General features: G+C 38.4%; 1 pseudogene; it reads left to right on the plus strand.

Moving 5' to 3' along the window:
* Positions 1 to 16,623: 16,623 nt before the first annotated feature.
* On the plus strand, positions 16,624 to 17,808 carry LOC120069647 (annotated as a pseudogene).
* Positions 17,809 to 23,389: the final 5,581 nt, after the last annotated feature.

Raw genomic sequence — 23,389 nt, forward strand, 5'->3', positions numbered from 1 at the left:
AGGTGGAACCGGCCTATTGGATGAACTCCCATCAACAACCCTTGTTGATGTAGCAGGCTCTTCAACAACTCTTATTGAAGTTTCAGTAGTTTCATTGGAAAGCTCACGCAACACGACTTTAGTTCGTGGACTGTGCTCCCTTATATGATTCTCCTCTAGAAAAGTAGCATTTGTTGAAACAAACACCCTATTTTCCGTCGGATCATAAAAATAACCCCCTCGTGTACCTTTGGGGTAGCCTACAAAGAGGCATAAGATTGACCGTGGTTCCAACTTCTTGGGATTAGCCTTAAGTACATGTGCAGGGCAATCCCAAATGCGGAAGTGACGTAAACTAGCTTTACACTCGTTCCATAACTCCAGAGGTGTTCTTGTAACACTCTTGGAGGGAACACAGTTGAGTATGTACACTGCAGTCTCCACTATGAAACCTCAAAACGAGTCCAAGAAAAAAGCATAACTCATCATCGAGCGAACCATGTCTAACAAGATCCTATTTCTCCTCTCCGCTACACCATTCTGCCGAGGTGTACCCAATGCTGAGAGTTGGGAAACGATTCCATATTCTATCAAATAGTCCCGAAATGTCGACTCCAAAAACTCTCCACCTCCATCCAATTGAAGTGTTTTAATTCGTCTATCTAATGCGTTTTCAACTTCAGCCTTGAACTCTTTAAACTTTTCAAAGGATTTAGACTTCTGTTGCATAAGATAAACATACCCGTACCTGGAGTAATCATCAGTAAAACTAATAAATACTCATAGCCACCTCGGGTTTGCACATTCATAGGACCACAGAGATCAGAATGTACTAACTCAAGAGGCTTCTTGGCTCTAGAACCTTTTCAAGTAAAAGGTCTTTTAGTCATCTTACCCTCAAAGCAAGATTCACACACTGGTAAAGAATTTTCTTCTAACTCACTTAGAAGTCCATTCTTCATCAATCTCTCAATCCTATTGGGATTGATGTGCCCTAAATGTAGATGCCAAAGTTGGGCATTTTCTTTTGGAGAAATTTGCTGACGTTTTGATTGAGTTACGACAGTTCTGAACATTTTAGTATTATGGAGGGAATTAATGGCTAACGGCCTCAGCACATATAAATTCGATTCCAGATTTGTTGTGCAAATAAAAACACCATCTTTATGAATAAATGCTTTATTCAAATCAAAAGAAACAGTGTATTTACATTGCAATAAACACTTTATAGAAATAAGGTTCCTTTTTAGTTCAGGAACAATATATACATCATTTAAAATAAGAAACCTATTTTCTAAAGCTAACTGAAGTCCTTCCACTTCCACAGCTGAGACGACGTGCCCGGGACTACATGCTTGTGTATGGTTCTTAGGATTTGATCCTTACAGGATACATGGATCCTGACTTTCAGACTGATAAGGACTCTCGCAAGTCCACATCAAGGTCAGTCTTTACTACGGAGGAGCAGTAGTGTGGCGAAGCACTAAGTAGGGGTGCATCGCCAACTCCACTATGGAGGCGGAGTACGTAGCGGGTTGCAAAACTGATAAGAAGGTCGTCTGGCTCAGGAAGATCTTGACAGAACTGGAAGTAGTTCCAGATATGTCTAGATCTATTACCCTCTATTTTGATAATAGTGGGGCAGTATCAAACTCCAAGGAGCCGAAGAGTCACCAGCGCGGCAAACACATAGAGCGAAAGTATCATCTGACCCGCAAGATAGTGCATCGAGGGGACATGATCATCACGAAGATCGCTTTGGAGCACAATGTTGCTGATTCATTTACGAAGGCTCTCACGGCTATAGTGTCTGAGGGTCACCTATGGAGCATGGGTCTACAGGATTGCCCACAGTGGGACTAGGGCAAGTGGGAGATTTTCTTATACTGGGCTTTTATGCCCTAGTTTATTGTTTTGTACTAGTTTATTGTCCACCCCATTTTTCTTTAGGACAAGTGAGAGATTATTGGGGTTGATGCTCTAAAGTCTCGTGTCCTATAGTTTGTAAACAGATTGTACGAACGCTTGTTTTGTATAATATATGATATTTACTTCATATCTTGTATTTTGCTCAATTGCTTGTTTTATTTTCTTTACCACAAACCAATAAACATAAAATCCCTAGTTATCTATATGTGACTCAAGCATGTATGTGGTGACATACAAGTGGATCATGTCTTGAGTGATAACCAAAATGGTTTGTAGTATATGGATATATGAGTGAAACGTTATCCTGGTAACGCTATGGACGCGGTCCACTTTGTGGAATGGTCACAAGTATTGTGACTTGTCACAAATAGTCTGATCCTGATCATTCGTGTTGGGGACATGCGAGCGGGAGCGTCCTATACAAAGAGTTTGTATAAGACCTAACTACGAAATGTTAACGTCTCGTTATATAACACCGTTCATGACAGAGACATCACTTCACTAGAATGACCATAGGTAACATGACCTCAATCTTGAGTGAGTTGGGAACTACTGCTATTGAGGGCGGTTATTTGATTTGTATGGGTGCGAGTTGCCAGGTCGCTGATTTAAACCTACCATTTTAGGGATTCGTCTGATTTGAGACCTGGGAAGTCAGCTACACAAGATGGAATTCACTCCTTCCCCGAAACAGGGGTAAGTAGATAGATGACTTCCTTAAGGGCTAATTTCGGGGCTTGTACGATGTGGTGCCACACACCTTCTCTTGGCCTAAGAGGTGTTCACACATAGTTGGACTATGTTGTATTGTTCATTAGAGGAATCAGTGGTACTTAAGAAGTGAGATATAAATACAGGAAAAAAATGGTAAATTGGCTCAACTTTACTTATAACCATCTGTGAAGGGTCATCGTACTCATAGTTTCTCTAAACGATCGTATAGTGTTGGTCTTTACTTATAACCATCTGTGAGGAATCAGTTCCTACACGATCGCATAACTTCTCTAAACGATCGTATAGTGTGCCAATTTTGCTAAACGATCATATATCATTTCCTAAACGATCATATATCATTTCCTAAACAATCGTTTAGTAAAACCTACACGATCGTGTAGCTTCTCCTAAACGATAAGCTTCGTGCTATGCGATAGCACCTTTTTCCCTCCCATTTGCTTATCGCCTACACGATTTAGTTTTCCTCCTTCCTCTACCAAATTCACCAAAGACCACGCTTTGGGTTCTCATCTGAGAATACCAGGGGCTCTTTTCTGGTTGTGTTGTCCCCGCGGCTTTCGTGTTCGTGCGGTTGTTCGTGCTGCTATTGTTGACGCTGCTACTGGGCATTGGTAGATCGCGTGGAGGATTCCACTGCGTTGAGTTCCAAAGTTTGAAGAATGTCTTCAACTGGTAAAGCAACTCATTCCCTTGTTATGTTGTTGTTCATAGCATGCCATTAATTAGGATTTGTTTGCATAACTGTACGTATGAATGTATATTGTTGTATTTCGGTCACTGTGAGATCAGAGCGATCCAAACGCGCTCATGGAACTCTTCGGTAAGAGATCCTTCAATTATATAGAAAATATGTTGTCTAGATATAAAATGCAAAATTCCAAGAATGGTATGTTACCATTCAGACATGAAATTCATATGTCTACGGAACAATGTCCAAAGACACCTCAAGAGGTTGAGGTTATGCAATGAATTCCATATGCTTCAGTAGTAGGGAGTTTAATGTATGCAATGTTGTGCACTCGTTCCGATGTATGCTATGCAGTTGAAATTGTCAGCATATTTCAGTCCAATCCAAGATATGATCATTGGACTGCCATAAAAAAAATCCTCAATTATGTTTAGGGAACGAAGGACTATATGCTCGTTTATGGTGCTAAGGATCTAATCCTTACTGGATACACTGATTCTGACTTCCAGACCGATGTGGATTCAAGGAAATCAACTTCAGGGTTAATTTTCACTCTAAATGGAGGAGCAGTAGTCTAATTTTTTCAAATCAATTTAATAGGATTAGATTGGTTGGAATAAAAGATTTTGTAAACCTATCTATAAGGGACCTTTTGTCTAAGGCGGGTTCTGGCTAGGCTGGGGTTCTTAAGTTGACGGAAACGTAACACCCCTACATGAGAACCTACCTGGAAAGGTGAATTAGATAGATTTTCACCAAGCATGCGACGTTTTGGTCAAAGACTCCGTTAAAGAGTTTAATGGATGATGATCAAAAGTTTTTCAACTATCCAAAGTAAAAGTTACTCTTGGGAAAACCTAAAAGTCAATTAGTTAAAATCCTTAGCCGTGTTTTTTCTAAGTAAGCTAAACCCTAGGTTATAAAATACTAAGTGGGAGTTAGAGGCGTATCAGATATGTCTATGATTCCACTCACATTTCTCCCTGTATGTTCACACCGTGAGATTCATGCTTGGCCTCGAGATGCCCAGGATGCATCCCCCTTCAGATGGTGTTTGTATGAGTCAATATCAAGGTGAACGGAGAAAGTGTTTATAGTAAGTGGGTAAAGGGTGTGTGTCAACACATCCTATGGTCTCTGTCATTAGTTCACACCGTGAAAGAATTCTGTATGCCCTCGTGTCGCCTTCGGAGCATCCCCCTTCGGATGGGTTTTGTGCAGTTGGTCAATATCAAGGTAAACTATAGAAATGGATAGGGTCGCTTTAGATTTTGCCCCAATCGCATTTTTTCCCTTCGGATTGGCCTTTTGGGATGGACCTTTAGGGCTTAAAATGGCGGGTCACACTTACGGGATATTGTTAAGTAAGTTAACGATCTCTTGGCAAATCAATGATGGCTTGTCGTTTTAGGAACAAGAGTTATTCTGGTATTAATGACTGGTTGTGAACTTCTCAATTCATAGGAGGGATAACTGACCTCCTTTTGGCGGCTTTTGTCCTAAACCTTTGAAGCATCATTACGAAACTAGATGTCACACGGGATTCTTGTTGGTTTTGCTAAACCTTATTGGATGTTGTTTTATTTTACAATGGGTATTTGCTTAAAACCTAATGTAGGTCAATGTGTTTTTCTTTCAGCAACTCATTCGTATTTTCATTTAAAGCTTTTAAAAATGACCAATTATTTATAGTGGAAAGAATCCTGTGAAACGAATTTCGTGGCAAACGACCTCGATCCCACTACTCTCCAAAAGAGGAGACAAGATAGTAAATATGATTTATTGGTCTTTGAGGCATGTCTGGTAGAGAATGATGATTCTGCCTGGATCCTCGATTCAGGTGCTACCAATCATGTCATTCCTCTTACCAAGGATTTAGTTCCTGGCAACCGTTGCCATAGGGAGAGATGACTCTTCAAGTCAGTACTGATGAGGTTGTTTCAGTTGTTGCTGTAGGCAGGTTGAAGTTATTTGTTGACAAGAAACATTATCTGTTACTGGATAATGTTTTTATAGTTCCTCATATTAAGAGGAACTTAATCTCCGTTTCTTGTCTTATTGAACAAGGCTATACCATCTCCTTTTCTGAGAATAAAGTGTTTATTTTTAAGAATGGAATGGAGATTAGTTATGGTTCAATGGAAAATAACTTATATGTACTAAGGCCGTTAGTCATAAAAGCCTTGTTTAACACTGAAATGTTCAGTATTGCAACAACAACTAAAAGACCAAAGGTTTCTCCAAACAAAAATGCCCAATTTTGGCATCTAAGGTTAGGTCACATCAACCTCAATAGGATTGAGAAGTTGGTGAAAAGTGGACTTCTAAAGAGTTTAGAAGAAAACTCCTTGCCAGTATTTGAATCATGCCTCAAAGGCAAGATGACCAAACAACCTTTTACTGGAAAAGGTTACAGAGCCAAGGAAGCCTTGGAGCTTATACATTCAGACCTCTGTGGTCCGATGAATGTTAGAGCTCGAGGTGGGTATGAATATTTCATCTCTTTCATAGATGATTATTCAAGGTTTGGGTATCTCTTCCTAAAGAAACATAAATCTGAAGCCCTTGACATGTTCAAGGAGTATAAAGCTGAAATTGAAAACTTGTTAGGTAAGAAGATAAAAATACTGTGATTTGATCGTGGTGGAGAGTATATGGACCTCCAATTCCAGAACTATATGATAAAACATGGGATTGCGTCCCAACTCTCGGCCCCTGGTATACCTCAGCTAAATGGTGTACCAGAAAGGAGAAACCTGACCTTGTTGGACATGGTTCGGTCTATGAAAACTCGTTTTGGGGTTATGCAGTGCAAACTGCATGTTATATCCTGAACAACGTTCCCTCGAAAAGTGTTTTTAAAACACCTTTTGAGTTATGGAGAGGCCGTAAAGGTAGTTTACGGCACTTCAGGATTTGGGGTTGTCTAGCACATGTGCTAGCAACTAACCCAAAGAAGTTGGAACGCGTTCGAAGGTTTGCCTCTTCATAAGCTACCCCAAGAAAACAAGAGGAGGATACTTCTATGATCCGAGTGAGAACAAAATGTTTGTTTCCACTAATGCTATCTTCTTAGAAGAAGATCACATGAGGGATCATAAGCCACGAAGTAAGCTCGTTTTACGTGAGATCTCAAGTGAGACTGAAATTGCTGAAGGTTCAACATGGGTTGTTGAACAGCCCGACAAATCAACAAGAGTTGTTGAGGTCAGAACGTCTAGTCATCCAGCTCAAGAGTTGAAACTACCTCAACGTAGTGGGAGGGTTATGAACCCACCAGATCGCTACATGGGTTTAATTGAATCCCATAATGTGATTACAACGATGGGGTCGAGGATCCATTATCTTTTAAGAAAGCAATGAATGATGTTGACAAAGATGAATGGGTTAAGGCCATGAACCAGGAAATGGAGTTGATGTACTTCAATAACGTCTGGGAGCTTGTTGATCCACCTGATGGGGTAAGACCTATTGGGTGTAAGTGGATCTTTAAGAGATAGAGAGGTGTAGATGGAAAGGTGCAAACCATTAAGGCTAGAATCGTGGCAAAGGGTTGTACCCAGGTTGAAGGAGTTGACTATGAGAAAACTTTCTCACCTGTTGTCATGTTTAAGTCTATCAGGATTCTCCTGTCCATAGCCACATTTTATGATTATTAAATATGGCAAATGGACGTCAAGACTGCCTTTCTTAATGGTAATCTTGAGAAGACCATCTATATGACTCAACCAGAGGGATTCATTGTTCCAGATCAAGAGCAAAAAGTTTGCAAGCTTAATAAGTCCATTTATGGGCTGAAACAAGTGTCTAAATCTTGGAACATTAGATTTGACACTGTTGTCAAGTTGTTTGGTTTTGATCAAAACGTTGATGAGCCTTGTGTTTCCAAGAAGATCATCAACAACTCAGTAGCTTTCCTGGTACTGTATGGATGAGTACTTTTGTTCCCAGCAAATATGCTCTGAATTTCTCCAACGCAAAAATTACCGCAAGCAGCTCTTTTTCTGTGGTGGTGTAGTTAGTTTGAGTAGGGTTTAAAGTCTTACTTGCATATGCGATGGGATGTAGTATTGTTTTTCTCTTCTGCGCTAGCACTGCTCCCATCGCATACCCTCTCGCATCGCATATTACTTCAAAGGAAAGTGTCCAATCTGGCGTGATCGACACGGGTGCAGCCGTCAATGCATTCTTTAAAATCATGAATGTGTTGTGGCAATTATCATCAAAGTCAAATTTTCTATCGGCCTCCATCAACGAACTTAACGGTCGTGTGATTTTTGAAAAATCCTTGACAAAACGTCTTTAAAATCTGGCATGCCCCAAGAAACTCCTTACAGCCTTTACACTTGTTGGGGGTGGGAGCTTTTCAATTGCTTAAGCTTTTGCCCTGTCCACCTTCAACCCATCCCTAGATACCTTATGCCCCAGTACAATGCCCTCCTTCACCATAAAATGACATTTCTCCCAATTAAGTACGAGGTTCGTCTCTTCACATCTTTTCAATATCTTCTCCAAGTTATCGAGACAAACTTCGTATGTGTGCCCATATACAGAGAAGTTGTCCATGAATATTTCTACAGAGTCTTCGAGATATTCTGAAAAGATGGTTATCATGCATCTTTGGAAAGTGCTCGGCGCATTGTAGAGGCCGAACAGTATGCGGCGAAAAGCAAAAATTCCATACGGGCAGGTGAACGTGGTCTTTTCTTGATTTTCGATAGCAATCATAATCTGATTATTAACCAGCATACCCATCCAAAAAGCAGTAGAAGTCATTTTCAGCTAGACGATCCAGCATTTGGTTAATGAAAGGTAAAGGGAAATAATCTTTCTTCGTTGCCGCATTCAGCTTGCGGTAGTCCATACAAATACGCCATCCGGTGACGGTCCTTTGCAGTATCAGCTCATTATTTGCGTTAGTGTCTACCGTCATCCCACCTTTTTTCGGCATGCACTACACGGGGTTGACCCACGTGCTGTCTACTATTAGATAGATAATGCCCCTAACCACTTGATTATCTCCTTCTTTACAACTTCTTTGATTGTAGGGTTGAGTCTGCGTTGATGTTCGATCAATCCCTTGTGGTTTTCTTCGAGACAAATTCTATGCATACAGTATGCAGGGCTAATTCCTTAAATGTCTACGAGCGTCCAGCCAATCGCTCTCACATATTTTCTCATAATGCTCAGCAGCGCATTCTCTTGGTCTTCATTAAGTTCAGAGGAAATGATTACCGGTAGCTTTTCATTCTGCCTTAGGAACGCATACTTTAGGTGGTTAGGTAGGGTCTTCAGCTCTATTATTGGTGGTTGTTTTAAAGACGGTTGCATTGTTTTTCTTTCTTCATTTACTGTCAGTTCTTCTTCTTGGATTACGATCATCTCATCTTCCTTGTTTGTTTTTTCTATGATCGCTTCGCATGCAACAATGGATGCGATCGCATCCTCATCTTCGTTCTCATCTTCAGGCTTTTCTTCTTCATTCAAACTCTTTTCATCGTCAAATTCATTAATGTCTACTTCGTCAGGATATTTCATGGCACGGATAATGTTGAACTTGAACTTCTGTCCATTCACACTCAAGGTGATCTCTCCTTTGTGCTCATCAATCTGGGAACAATCGGTTGATAAAAATGGTCGCCCCAAGATGATGGGCACATTCTTGTCAGCTTCATAGTCCAAGATGATGAAGTCGGCTAGTAATATAAATTTGTCGATTATGACCACCACGTCCTTCACCTTTCCCTCTAAATGCACTAGAGATCTATCAGCTAGTTGAAGAGTCACTGTCGTGGGCGCAAGTTGCCCCACATTTAACTACTTAAAAATTGATAGAGGCATCAAGTTGATACTGNAGTCACTGTCGTGGGCGCAAGTTGCCCCACATTTAACTACTTAAAAATTGATAGAGGCATCAAGTTGATACTGGATCTAAGCTCACATAACGCCTGCCAGATGTACAATCCTCCCATGGAGCAAAGTATAGTGAAACTCCCAGGATCGCGCATCTTTGGTGGGATTATAGATTTTAAGCTTTGCGTCAAAGCCACCGTGGCGAACTTACCAGTGCCTCTCTTCTTTGTCACCATATCCTTTAGAAACTTCACATATGCAGGCATCTCCTCAATCGCTTCAGTGAACGGAATATTAATATGCAATTGTTTTAACATATTCATGAAGCGTTGGTACTGTACCTCGTCAATCTTCTTCTTTCTAAGTCTATGTTGGAAAGGTGGCAACTGTACTCTCACGGTCCCCTGTTCTTTTGGCTTTGAGGTGGACGCAATCTTTGGCTCTATCGTTTCCTTTTCTCCTTCTTCTTCTCGAGTCACCACAATCTTAGGTTTCAGCGTAATTGAAGCAGTTCGGTTAGGCTTCTTCTTTTCCCCTACCACAGTTTTTCCACTCCGCAATGTCACCACTTAACACTGCTTTTTACCCATACCCCATGGGTTGCGTAGGAGTTCCATTGAACTCGACACGACCCCTTGCGGTCTGTTCTTGAGCTCGCTCGCAATCTGACCCATCTGTAGTTCCAGGTTGCGGATAGACGTCGTCTGGTTTTGAAGCACAATTTCGTTCTTCTTAATATATTGCTTCAACAAACTTTCTAAAGAGGAAGATTGCGGCACCTGCGAACTGCTGGCTTGATTGCTCGTCTGATCGTTATTTCGCGAGAAAAATCCAGGTTGCCCTTCTTTTTGCGCTACTGATTGGAAATTTTGCTGTTGATTTTTCCATGCAAAGTTGGGGTGGTTTCTCCACCCAGGGTTGTACGTGTTAGAGAATGGATTATTCTTCACAAAATAAATAGACTGTGGGTTTTGCGAACATTCTTCCATTGCGTGTCCTTCACCACAAGTAACACACCTTGTGGCGGTATGGTTGATTGCGTTAACTTACCCACCTTGCGTTGTTAGGTTGTTGATTGTGGTTCCCTGTATCAAGTTCATCATCGCAGTCATCTGACTCTGAAGTGATGCAATAGTACCATTGTTTGCATCATTATCCTTTATTCTCAATCTTTGATCGCTCTCTCTCCATTCCTCGTGATTTTTAGAGATGAGATCAAGGCCTGTCTCTTATACACATCTAGATGTGTATAAGAGACAGGTTTAATCCGTGATAAAAGATCTCCATTTGCATACAGTCTGGTAATCCATTGTGTGGACAGTCCCTTACCAGCCTCTTAAACTCGCCCAAGCATCGCTGAGCAATTTGTCCATATCCTACTTAAAATTGGTTATTGATTTCTTTCTCTTGGCATTCTCAGTTGGTGGGAAATATTTCTTCATAAACTTCTCTACTACTTGTTCCCAAGAAGTAATCTCCCCCGGTTCGAGAGAGTACGCCCATTTTCGTGCCTGATCACACAAAGAAAATGGAAACAAAGTTAGTCAAACTTCTTCGGTGGAAATATTTGGGAATAAAAAAAGTGTTGCAGATTTCTATGAAACTCCGGAGGTGGGCATGCGGGTCCTTGCCATGCCTTCCTCCGAACTGCCCAACAGTCTGGATCATCTACAGCATCACCGGTTTCATTTTGAATCGAGATCCATCAAGAGCAGGCCTCATGATTCCTAGAGAGAAATCGTAGAGGTTCGACGATGCATAGTCTCGAATGGACCTATTGCGATCGTTTTCTAGTAGGATTGGGTTCGCCATGACATTATTTTCATTTAGTGCTCCATTTCTAGGCTGCTCCGCCATATTATCTTTATCTGGTGGTTTTTGTTAGCGGTTATCTCTTAGTCTTCGTCGAAACGTCCTCTCAATCTCTGGGTCGTCATTTGCCAGAGATTAAGAGCTACAAAGAAATTAGAAAAATTACCATTAGCACACTGATTTGCCGAAGTCCCCGGCAACGGTGCCAAAACCTTGATGCGTTATTTTATGTGGTGATTTTATGAAATGAATCGCGGTGATGGGCATGTGTTGTGCAACAAGTTTTCTCAGTAGAATCCAAGTATAAATCCTACTGAATTTTCTGGTAAGTCCAGGGTCGAACTCAGGGACTAAGGAAAATGGTATGCGGTGGTAATTTTTAAGAAAACTTTGCGGTAACCAATAAATCAAAGATTTATTTTTTTGGTTGATGTATGCGGTTATAAGAGTATGCGGCAGAGTTAAGAAAAGAGTTAATGGTACGGAAGATGCGATGAGTATGTGGGGAACGGGTTGAGAAGGGGTCCAACTAACACTTCCTAAGATTGTGTTCATGTTATGCGATCATGCAACACACATACAATAGAAAATCATCTCTCAACGCAAATGCTACGGCTTCTAGTTTTAGAACGCATGTGATATATGCGATAAGTCTATAGGGCCTACACATAAACCTCTATTCTTATCTATGCGATGACGAATGACACACACACAAACAAGGCGAACACATAATATCATAACATATCTCTAGGGTGCATGCGATGCATGTTGGCAAACAGAGCTTATATCTAAGTCCCTATCTCTTGCTTATGCAGATCTAGTCTTACTCTCTTAAGTCTAGATTCTAACCTAGCTCTCTCAAGTCTTAGGTTCTTTCTTTAGACTCTCTCTCGAGTAGCTATAAAGGGGTGTTGGGCGCAACATAAGACAAGATGATTGCATGCAATGAGGATCCTAGGTCATGTTAGCTTAGTTCTTCTCAACCCATTCGATAAATTTAGCTACTCATGCGTGCTTTTAAGAGAGTGAACAGGTGTAGATAAGCAAGTTCCATTTTATAGATATAGATTTGAAAAATAAAATAACAATGCGGAATAAGAATAAAGAGCCTGGTAGCAATCTCTTGCTTCCCAAGGCTTTTACACTGTTTTCTTTACTCTCCTCAAAAGATAGTCTCGCTCTCACGAGAATTGGCCCTCTCTCTGCTTTTCACGCCTTCTGAGTTCTCTCTCGAGCTGACTAGAGCGATCTTCTAGCGTCTTTTCCCTTCTCTCGCCCCGCCTTCTAAGTAAAATAAAAACTATGAACAAGGCTAAGAAAATTATCTACTGTCTAACTTTCTAACTAGCCGAACTTGATGAACTGGACGAGCCCTTCACTGAAGGTTGCCTTCGGTATTTATAGAGCTTATGGGTGAAAGGCTTCTTCTCTCTTATGATTACACTGATGGGATGCCATTAATTCTCTGTTTGATGCGCCGAATATTTGTCACTAAAAAGTTGAGTATACTTATTATAGTAGTTCGTTAGCGGCTTGTCAACTTAATTCGGAATCAACCGTCATTAGTTTTCTGTCCCATAGTGATTTATTATGTTTTTCACCCAGATGCGCTCACCAAGTTGTGCTGGCTCTATGCGGCAACCTTCTTAAGCAGATATTTGCGAGCGTTAATCACCGCAAAGCCTTGTGGTAACGCTGTGTTCGATCGTTGATTTCTTGTGCTCGTATTTTCTGCCTTGCGTCAATGCATATTCTGCACAAAAATACACAAGTTAACTATTTTCATGCGATGGACGCATGCGACCGCAATATTGTGAACTTAAATTCTTTTTGGACGCAATCTTATATATTTTATCAACGCAACCTTACATTGTTTTATAACTTAGCACTGTAATAACGTGCATTTCTGCCTGTTATCATGTACTAGGCCTGATATTTGCCATGCAGTGGGAGTGGTCGGTAGATATCAATCAAATCCAAAATTTGATCACTGAACAATGGATAAAGCCATTCTCAAGTATCTTAGGAGAATGAGAAACTATATGCTTGTGTATGGTGCTAAAGATTTGATCCTTACCGGATACACTGGCTTTAATTTTCAGACTAATAAGGATTCAAGGAAATCCATATTAGGATCGGTGCTCACTCTGAATGAAGGAGTTATAGTATGGCGGAGCATCAAGCAAAGATGCATTGCATATTCCACAATGGAGATAGAATATGTAGCTACTCGTGAAGCTACTAAGGAAGCTATGTGGCTAAAAAAATTTCTAACAGATTTGGAAGTTGTTCCAAACATGACTTTGCCTATCATCCTTTATTGTGATAACAGTGATGCAATAGCAAACTCCAATGAGCCTCGTAGTCACAAACGTGGAAAACATATAGAGCGCAAGTATCATCTCATGAAGGAGATTTTGCAACGAGAAGATGTGATTTTCACATAGATTGTCTCGAAGCACAATTTGCTGATCCATTTACAAAGGCTCTCTTGGCTAAAGTTTTTAAGAGTCACTTGGAGAGCATGAGTCTACAAGATATGAGTCACTTAATCTATGGCAAGTGGGAGATGTTGTTGGGTATATTGTATGCCCTAGTTTATTGTATTGTATTTGATATTGTACATCCCATTTTTGGTATTTAATACTTTATACTCCACCTTTTCATTGTATTGTATTTGATACAGTACATCCCACTCGTTTTAGGATAGATGAGAGGTTGTTGGAGTTAATATCCCTAATCGAGTGTATCTTGTAGTTTGTAAAGATAAATTATATATCTAATAAAATATGAGGTATTTTATTAATGTTTAGACTACATTAATTCAATCCAATAAACTAAGATCCAAGGTTATTTTATGAAACTTAAACATGTATGCAGAGACATACAGGTGAATCATGTTTAAGTAATAACCTAAATGGTCTGTAGTAAATGGATAAGGCTAGGTACCTTATCCTGGTGACACTACAAATATGACATGCTTTGTAGATGTTACAATTGTTGTAAAGTACTACAAATGATTTGATCCTGATCATTCATGTGGATACATGCGAGCGGGAGTATTATATACAAAGAGTTTGTATAAGACTGAACTGCAAAATGAATAGTCTCTCTATATAACATTGTTGCTAGAAGAGACTTGCATTTCACTAGGATGACCATATGTGACTTGATCTTAATCCGAAGTGAGTTGTGAATTCCTATCTATGAGGGCAACCTTTTTATTTGAATGGGTGAGGGTGGCCTTGTTAGCTGACTCAACAAGTCCACCATTTTGGGGATTTATCCAAGTAGAGAGCTAGGAACACAACTACACAATATGAAATTCAATCCTTTCCTGACCTTAGGGAAAGTAGATACATTGTTCCCTTAATAATTGATTCTGGGTCTTGAACATTGAGGCCTCAACCTCTCACTAGCCCAATAGGTGTTAGTTTATAGTGGAACTATAAATTGTTTGTTCATTAGAGGAATCAGTGGTATTTAAAGAGTTAGATGGAACTACAGGGGTAAAATGGTATTTTTGACCTAGCTATAGTTATGAGTAATTTGTGGAGGGTCGACTCACTATTGATTGCTTATCTCCGTGGACACAGAAATAAATCTAAAGTGCGAAGAGTGCAGCTATCGGTCTTTAGTGGAATGACGAGTAGTTAATGATAATTGATTAATTTGATTAAAAAGTTTAATTAATTAATCTTATATCATTGAAGCTACTAATTTGTAGGTCCATGAGGTCCTCTTGTTAGCTCACTAAAGGATATATACGAGGAATAATTTGAATTGTTCAAATCAATTACATATTAATGAGATTAATATAATATGGTTAATTATTGATGTGATCTATAGTTAAGAGAGAAAAATATTTAAATAAGATTCAAATATTAAAGAGATATATACATATAAATATGTGATAATTATATGTTGATTAATTCTATATAAAATATGATTTGATATAGTCGTTTAATTGATTAATTAATAATTAATTTTTTAGAACTAGATATAAATAAACATGTGATGTTTATTTATTTATTATATATATTAAATTTGATTTATATATAGTTATTTAATTATTGGACTAAATAATTAAATTAGAACTAGAGTAGGAATAGGAAAGAGTAGAACCGGGTTCACCCCTCCTCTCTATAAATAAGTCTTTCATGGCTCATGTTTGTGAATCAAGTTGAATTGAGAATTCTACTTTTCTTCCAAGTCTTGGAGACCATACATCCAATTCTTGGGATCTTAGAGAATAACAAGTTTTCACTTACGGTGGTGTCCCTTGATCATTCAAGAGACATTTCAGAGAAGATGCGGAGGGAATTGTAAAGGATTTGGGAATTTACAAAGGTAAGATTTAGCTCTTCCCTCTTTTCCTCTCTTAAATGCATGCTAATCTTGATATTTTTATCCATTATGTTATTATTTATACCGTATTTTATTAATGTAAAATTGAAAACAAAATTGCAAAGCGATCATACGCTTCTGCTTGGGATTCGATCATTTCAATTGGTATCAGAGACCAATTTGTGCAATTTTGATTTTTGGTTTTTTAGAAACAAAATCATAATAGAATGGTGGATTTCTTTTAAACTAAATGCAATTTTAATTGTGGTTTGTGGGTTGATTGTTTAGGCTTTTGACATTTAGATTTATAATCTTAATTTATGATATCAATATAAAACCCAGTATTTATGAGTATTTTTTCCTATAAATCGAGTCTTTAAGTTAATGTTTTTCATGGCAAAAAGTTGCTACGAAATGAACCTGAGAAAACAAAGGAAAAAAAGGGAGAGAAACAATGCAGATAACTGGAGATAACTATAGTTCTAATCGTAGGATCGTGCTGAAATTTGGTCAGTATTTTCAAGACACTTGGGGTCTCCTTTTGAACGGTTGGATTCGTCGCTGCTGAATAGAAGCAATTTTTTTTTTTTTTTTTTTTATCTTTTTCCATTTTCTTTTTAGGATATTCTAAAATTTAGGGTTTTAGATTTTATTTGATTTTCTAGGAATACCAATAGTTTGTCAACTTTGTTATTTTGTTAATTTAATTATGTATGAGATGTATGATTTAAATTATTTGAAAATATAGCTATAGGCGACCGTGCGGTTGTGCTATTCTGTGAGAGTCGAGGTGCTGTTGTGTTGATGGTAGCCCTCATCGTCTTCTCCATCATAAAAATTCAACAACAATTCAACTTCCACTCATGATGATACCAAACCCAGTTAGTGTAGACAATATGATAGCCAAAACTGCTTGGACACCAACCTGTAAGCCATTCTAAAGCTTATCTCCAAGATTGAAGCAAAAATAAGTCTTAAATCAAAGCAGTATACATAGAGGGGAGAGTGATGTAAATAACTATTGGTCTTATTCATAGGAAACATCCTATTATTAGATTGCATATACCCATATAAGTCTTCTTTTCACTACAAACAAGAATTTTGTTTAGGATTACTAAGTAAACAGTTTACAATAGTAACAAAGTCACGAAGAATCTCAAAGTGCACAAATCAGACAGTTCTTTTTTGAGCTTCTTGAATATCAGTGGAATGTGATAGAGTAGCAAATTAAGATGTAAAAAGATGCAACTTCAGTATCAGTACCATTCCATTTTATCACAACTTTTTTAGTTCAGAATGTCGCTTCTAATGCTTCCAAATTAAAATAAAGATCCCAACACTGAATGAATGTTTTTATACTTGAAAGATAAAATTTGGGACAATCATCGGGGTTGAATTTAAAGATAAATTTGATTAAAGTGAAGATTTTGGATCAAACGCTATTTTCCATTTGAACATAAATAGAGGAAACCACCGACAATGGATTGAATGTAGAGGTCCAAAAATGTGCACACTCGAGAAGCGACGTAATCTCTTCATCCTAACTCTGACCGGCGACGACGACCACCGCCTCAAACCCCTCCTTCATCGCCTCCATTCTCGAAGCTCTTTCCAAAGTCAAGTCTCAAGCTCCCCAGGCTCTGTTCTCATCACTACTTCCCATGGCAAATTCTTCTCTAACGGCCTCGATCTCTCCTGGGCTCAAGCCGCCGGCTCTGTTTCAGCCGCCGCTGAGCGCCTCAAGCATATGATCCATATTTTTAAGCCCATTGTCGCCGAACTCCTCTCCCTCCCCGTGCCCACCATCGCCGCAATCGCCGGCCAACGCAAGCCGCGGCGGCTTCGTTTTAGCCCTCAGTCACGACTATTTGTTCATGAGGAGCGATCGAGGCGTTCTGTACATGAGCGAAGTAGATCTAGGGCTAAGTCTACCCGATTACGTCGTGGCGCTGTTTAAATCGAAAATCAGCTCAAGTTCCGTCCGCCGCAATGTGCTCCTGAGGGGAATGAAAGTGAAAGGCGAAGCGGCGGTGAGGATGGGGATCGTGGAATCGGCTCACGACGGCGAGGACGGCGTCATGGAGGCTGCCGTACGACTCGGGGAGCAGTTGGGGGCGAGAAATTGGAACGGTGAACCCTACGCGGAAATTAGGAAAAGTCTTTACCCAGAGATCTCTCGGCTGCTTGGATTGCCGGAGAAGGCCATATCGATTTCCAAGCTATGAGTATCGAAAATTGATTGTTCAACTCAGTTGATATGTCATGTATGCTAATTTACGATACGAATTTCGAGATTAGAATAAATTTCCTGATGCCGTCTGTGTACTATGTACCGATCGTTTATCGTCATCTGAAATTCTGATGAAGAGTTTATGTTAATGGGTCACCGGAAAATTGTTTATCCGGACGCCGGCAGGTGGCTACCATCTATGAAAATATCCATCTTGCCCGGCCCCAGCCGGCTACCATCTTGGGTGTTTTTTTTTTTTTTTTTTTTTTTTTTGGGAAGGAGAAGGTATAGGATGTAATAATGATGATGAGGATAATAATGTTGTCTCTTTAAGGAAGAAACTTGGGTGTTTTTTTTTTTTTTTTTTTTTCTGTTCTCGAGAATTTAAATTCTGTGCCTAACCATATTTAGCTGTATACACATAACCTAAAATAAACTCTAGTTAAATTGAATAAGATCTTAATTTATTTTCAATATCAAAACAGTACATTTTCAGTTTTGACCTTTAATATTAATATTGTTGTTTTCAAAACTTTTTCAAAATTTATTAGAGAAATACTGTTGTTTTGAAACTTATTAGAGAAATATTGTTGTTTTGGGAGTTCGAGGTTAGAGGTCGAACGTTGAGAACTCGACTAATGTGGAGGTCGAATGTTAAGAACTCAACGAACAAAGAAAAACTTGGAAACAATACATAGGCCGAAACTTTAACCCTCGACAAGGGAAATCTTGCTTAGGTTGTCGAAGGTTGAAGTTTCGACACACATCCACCCTCGAGATTGTAGGTTTATTACTTTTCTTTTTCCTCATAAAGTAATGAGATGGTATACTATATGTATCTGTGTACTTGAGTTCTTCTAACAACCTATGCATTTTGTTATCATTTCGAATTAGACGGAGACTTGTGGGATTGACGTGAGGGGTGGGGATGGCTATATTTCTGGGAGCGAACTCCAGGCGAATATGAAACACATGGATACATTATGCTTGGAATGAAGAACAATTCTGAATAGCTTTGTCTACGAACAAAATTTGTATATTGGTTGTCAAAGGTTACCACTATGTTCGAACTTCAAAGCATTAGGAGAATAAGTGGGCTGAGCAAGTTAGGGAGTAGCGCAGATTCAAAGTAGTTCTTGAGAGATTAGCTCAGGATTAATGAAGCTGAAAAATTGATAAATGACTAAAATCATCGGGCATTCTCTTTCACCAAGCACATGACGCCGAGATTCAAAGCGCAGATTTTTATATGGTTAGAAGTCTACAGCGATACTGCTGACCTCAAAAATCTCAGCAGAATGTTTGAGAATCATCCGCTGACGATTTAAGCTTACTATTGACTAATCTGGCACCTGTTAACATATTGCAACTTGGTTAAATGAAAATGCGCTCTGATACTATCTAAGACATATACTGAGAATAACTTCAGGAATGACACATTGATAAGATTGGGCCCTAAGCAATTGGAGCGCTATTTTGAGGTAATTTCTGGTAGCTGCTCTCTCCATGTATAACAATCATAAATGACACAATAGTGTTTTGGTGATTGTACTTTCAGAAAGAAATGAAAGCTAGTAATTCATTACATAGAAAAGAAAAAACATAATAACAGAGAGAGCGAGATATTGAGAGAGAGCGAGAGTGAGAGAGAGATCTTAGGAAAGAGCAAGAGCGAGATCTTAGGATAGAGTGATACTGAGAGAGCGGAGAGTGAGAGAGCAAAGGAGAGAGCGAGATTGAAAGAGTGAGATCTTGGAGAGAGCGATAGTCTTCACTTTATTTGAACTTTTCCATAGAAATATATATATAAAAAGAGAAAAAAAGAGTTAATAATCATACTATAATTGAATAATATAGATTATTATACTATAATTGAATAATCATTAGACAACAAATTGAATATATTAGATTATTATACTATAATTGAATAATCGTTAGACAATAAATTGAATAAATTGAATATATTAGATTATTATACTATAAATTGAATATATTAGATTATTATAATGTAAAACTTTATTGATTACAAAAAAAAATTGAATATACAGTAGATTATTATAAAAAAAAAAAAATTGAATATACAATAATTATAAATAAAAATTGAATATACAATAAAATGAATATATAATAAAAAAATTATTATTATTCAATCCCTAACTATTTGGAGCCGTCTTTAGTAACGAAGGACACTTCCTTCGATTATGTCCTAACTGGTTACAAAATCCACATCGTTGTCGAATGGCTGGTTCTGTCCAATCCATCTCGTTGTGAACACATGCTTTTCGGTCTACCAGGTCCTTCTCAACAACAATGGATCAGGATGTTAAGACGGGCAATATTAGGGTGCATGATCCAGTAATCTTCATGCGGTAACAAGGTTGAAATTGAGGAGAGTAACATTCAGCACACGTTGACAATTTGTAGTAGATCCTCAATAAATCTTCGTAGTTCATGTTAAAATGTGAGCAAACGGCCATAAAATTGCGAGCATGGAATGCCGAATGCTTGCCACTTGTTACATGAAACAGTACCGCTCGGTATGATGGCTTGTTCGAGATCACTAAGTATGAAACACCTGAGAGAAATTGTAACACACGAAGAGGTGTGTTTAATTTCAGATCGACATGCTGGTATAATTATAGCAGTGAACAACCCAACAAATGGTTGGACGGGACCGAAATGTCACCATTGTTTCTGCTTACGACATATCGTCAGCAACTTCAATAGAAAGTATAAATTTAATTCATTGAAAAATTATGTTTATCGTGTCGGATGTCAATTTCAAATTCGAAAGTTCAACAAAGCAATTGAAGATACCAAAGGAATAAATCGGACCTGTCTGAGTTTTTTTGACAACATTAGTTTAGAGTAATGGACTCGAGCACATGATGAAGGATTCAGATATGGGTAGATGACGACAAATCTATCAGAGTGCATAAATGGAGTCCTCAAAAGAGCTCAAATATTGCCTATAAATGTTATTGCTCAGATAACATTCTTCAAATGCGTGAACTATTTCGAGAAAAGAAGAGAAGAAATAAGGGATGCATTGGAGTATGAGTTTTCCGAGAAAAGAAGATAACATTCTTCAAATACGTGAGTTTTTTACATTATTCTTTACCCTCACACTTTTCTCTACTATTCAATTATAGTCAATTTTAATTTTTTTTTCCAAATCATGGCTTTAAACCCAGGACCTGTTGATCCCGATGTTTTGTACGACCAGTCCATTCATCGATCATATGTTGTATGGCGAGATCGTACTACTGGAGAAATATCTTGCAGACGTTGAGAAATATCAGTTAGTTGGACGAGCCTACGGTTCTCGGTATGTTGTGTTAACTCAATTTAATTTTTATATCACTGATCTAGTTAATTTAAATTCTAAATTATCAATTTAAAAATTTAGGTGGAGAGACAAATTTTGTGTGACTAGGACAGCCACATATGTAGTCAACCAGTATAGATACATGTTTGATCTGCTTCAACCTGAACAGGTACATTACACTAAACCTAATTTATTATTTTATTCACATTTTTATTGTATTTGTCTTTAATATTCTCAAACATAATATTTTGTGTTTCAGGTTATTCGAAGCCATACAAAATTATTATGCATATTTTGCCTAATTTTTGTACGAATGGTCAAAACATATGGTGGACGATGAGTCCTCTCATATGTTTTCACATTGGTGAGTGGCATCTTCCTGACAAGGTGATGAGACAATTCGGTTTTCAGCAGGATGTCCCATCCCTTATAATACTGAACTCGTACTGCATGATATTGACTAAGGACTGAAGATTGGTCCGAAAATGTTGCACATTTGGTACTGCGATGGCACTATCGTGCAAGGTTTATTGCAGTGGGAGTTTCTCTTGAATAGTTTGACACAGATGTCACTCCAGAATATATTCATTGGTATAATAATATCACAAGGCGCTACGTCACTCTTCCGGGAGCAGTTGTGGGTCATCTGGTAAATGAATGAATATTATCTAATTTTTTTAATTTAAATTTATTTTAAATATTGTCTAATTGTTTTATAATTCACAGAGATCGAACAACAGTAGACTCCGTGAGGTTGCGAATGATCCGAACCAGGTTCTTGCTATATGTAGTGACAACCAAAGCTATATGGAGGAAATTCATTATATGTACGATATACCTATTGTTCCTCCACCAGCTCCTAGACGTAGAGGACCTGTTCGGGAAGAGGATGAGTTTGATGAGGTTGCACATAATATGGAAGAGTTGTCCCCTATGACGCAGACGTAGAGTCAAACTGATTATGTTAGTCCGATGATGGTGATGCCAGCATTTGGTTCATGACATTATGACTCAGAGGCTGGTCCTTCGTCTTCATACATGCATGGACATGGTCGGGGTATTGGAGAGCATAATGAATATTTATATTATGAAGCACCTGCAGTGGTGCCAGAGCAACATCAAGAAGAACCCGAGCAACCTCAAGTTCAAAGTCGACGACGAAACCAGCTCGAAATCGACGACGTCTGCCTTGTGGGACACATTGATTTTTGTAATTATTTTTATATAAATGAGATATTTAATTTACATTTTTTTTATTTTTATGAGTTATTATTTTTTTAATTTATTCTTTTTAGAGTTTAAATAAAATAATAAAATATTTTTAGAAATTGTTTTTATAAAATGGAAAATTAAAAAATTAAAAAAGAAGAAGAAGAAGAAAGGATTAGAAAGAAGAAGGTGGAATGTGTAATAATTAAAAAGGAAAAAAAGAGGGGAAATTTGTACGGTATTCTCGCTCTCTATCAAATTCTCGCTATTTCGCTCTCGCTCAAAATCTCGCTCTCTCAAAATCTCTCTCTCAAATTTGATTGGGAATTTCAGTGGCAAAAAGAAGGAGATTCATTAGCTCGTTATTTAGTAAGACTTGCTGAGATGACAGAATCCCTAAAAATTATTCAACAAGCTTTGAAAGGAATTCCAGGGGGATCTTATGAAAATTTAGAAATATGATCTTTTGATAGAGGAAGGTCTCCGAAATGATAATTAAACAAACTCAATAATAATATTAGGAAAGGCAAGGTCAAGGGTTCAAAGTTCGACGTACAAATGAAAGGAAGGTTGAGGGTTCAAAATTTGACCTATCTAGGTCGCCGCATTCAGTTCTAGCTATTTCCGCGCCTTCTGATCGACCTGAACAACATATACGGATCCTCTCAACCCCTTTTTTCATTACTAATGGAATATCTTTCACTATTTGACTAAAAATGGAACGAAATGATCTTGTTTTGTTTCTCAGTTTCAAAGAGATGTCTTGAGCAATCGGAGAAGCACTTTGATAAACAGATTTGATCTTGACTGACTCAATTAAGGTATTAGTCTTTGTTCTATTAGACAACAAAGATCGCATTTTTTTCACTTCGTTCAAATAAGAGTTATACCCATACGGAATTCTTCTATTTCTCCGTATGATCTCTATCATCATCTATATTCCCTTTATCAATTCTCCTATCCCACCTAGGTCTATGAATTTCTCTATCAATTCTATTACCTTATCCTTACCCATGAGGTTCCAACATTTGATCCTTAATTGACCTAGGAGTTGTTCCCGGGTATCCTCAAAAAAAAGGTTTTTATACATCCCAACCCCATCCCTTGGAAAGAAAAAGGTAGCACCGAAGAAAGGAAAGAGCGAGATGGTTGTTTTTGTTGTTCCCGCGAAACGAAGATCATTCGCTTGGCGAATGAAGTGGGTCAACCTCTTTTTGGCTTCGGCCAAACACTTTTTCTCGCTGGTCGAGCTTTCTACAAAAAAAGCGATGCGAGAACG

This window comes from Benincasa hispida, unplaced genomic scaffold (assembly GCF_009727055.1).
Source record: "Benincasa hispida cultivar B227 unplaced genomic scaffold, ASM972705v1 Contig533, whole genome shotgun sequence".
Lineage (NCBI taxonomy): Eukaryota > Viridiplantae > Streptophyta > Magnoliopsida > Cucurbitales > Cucurbitaceae > Benincasa > Benincasa hispida.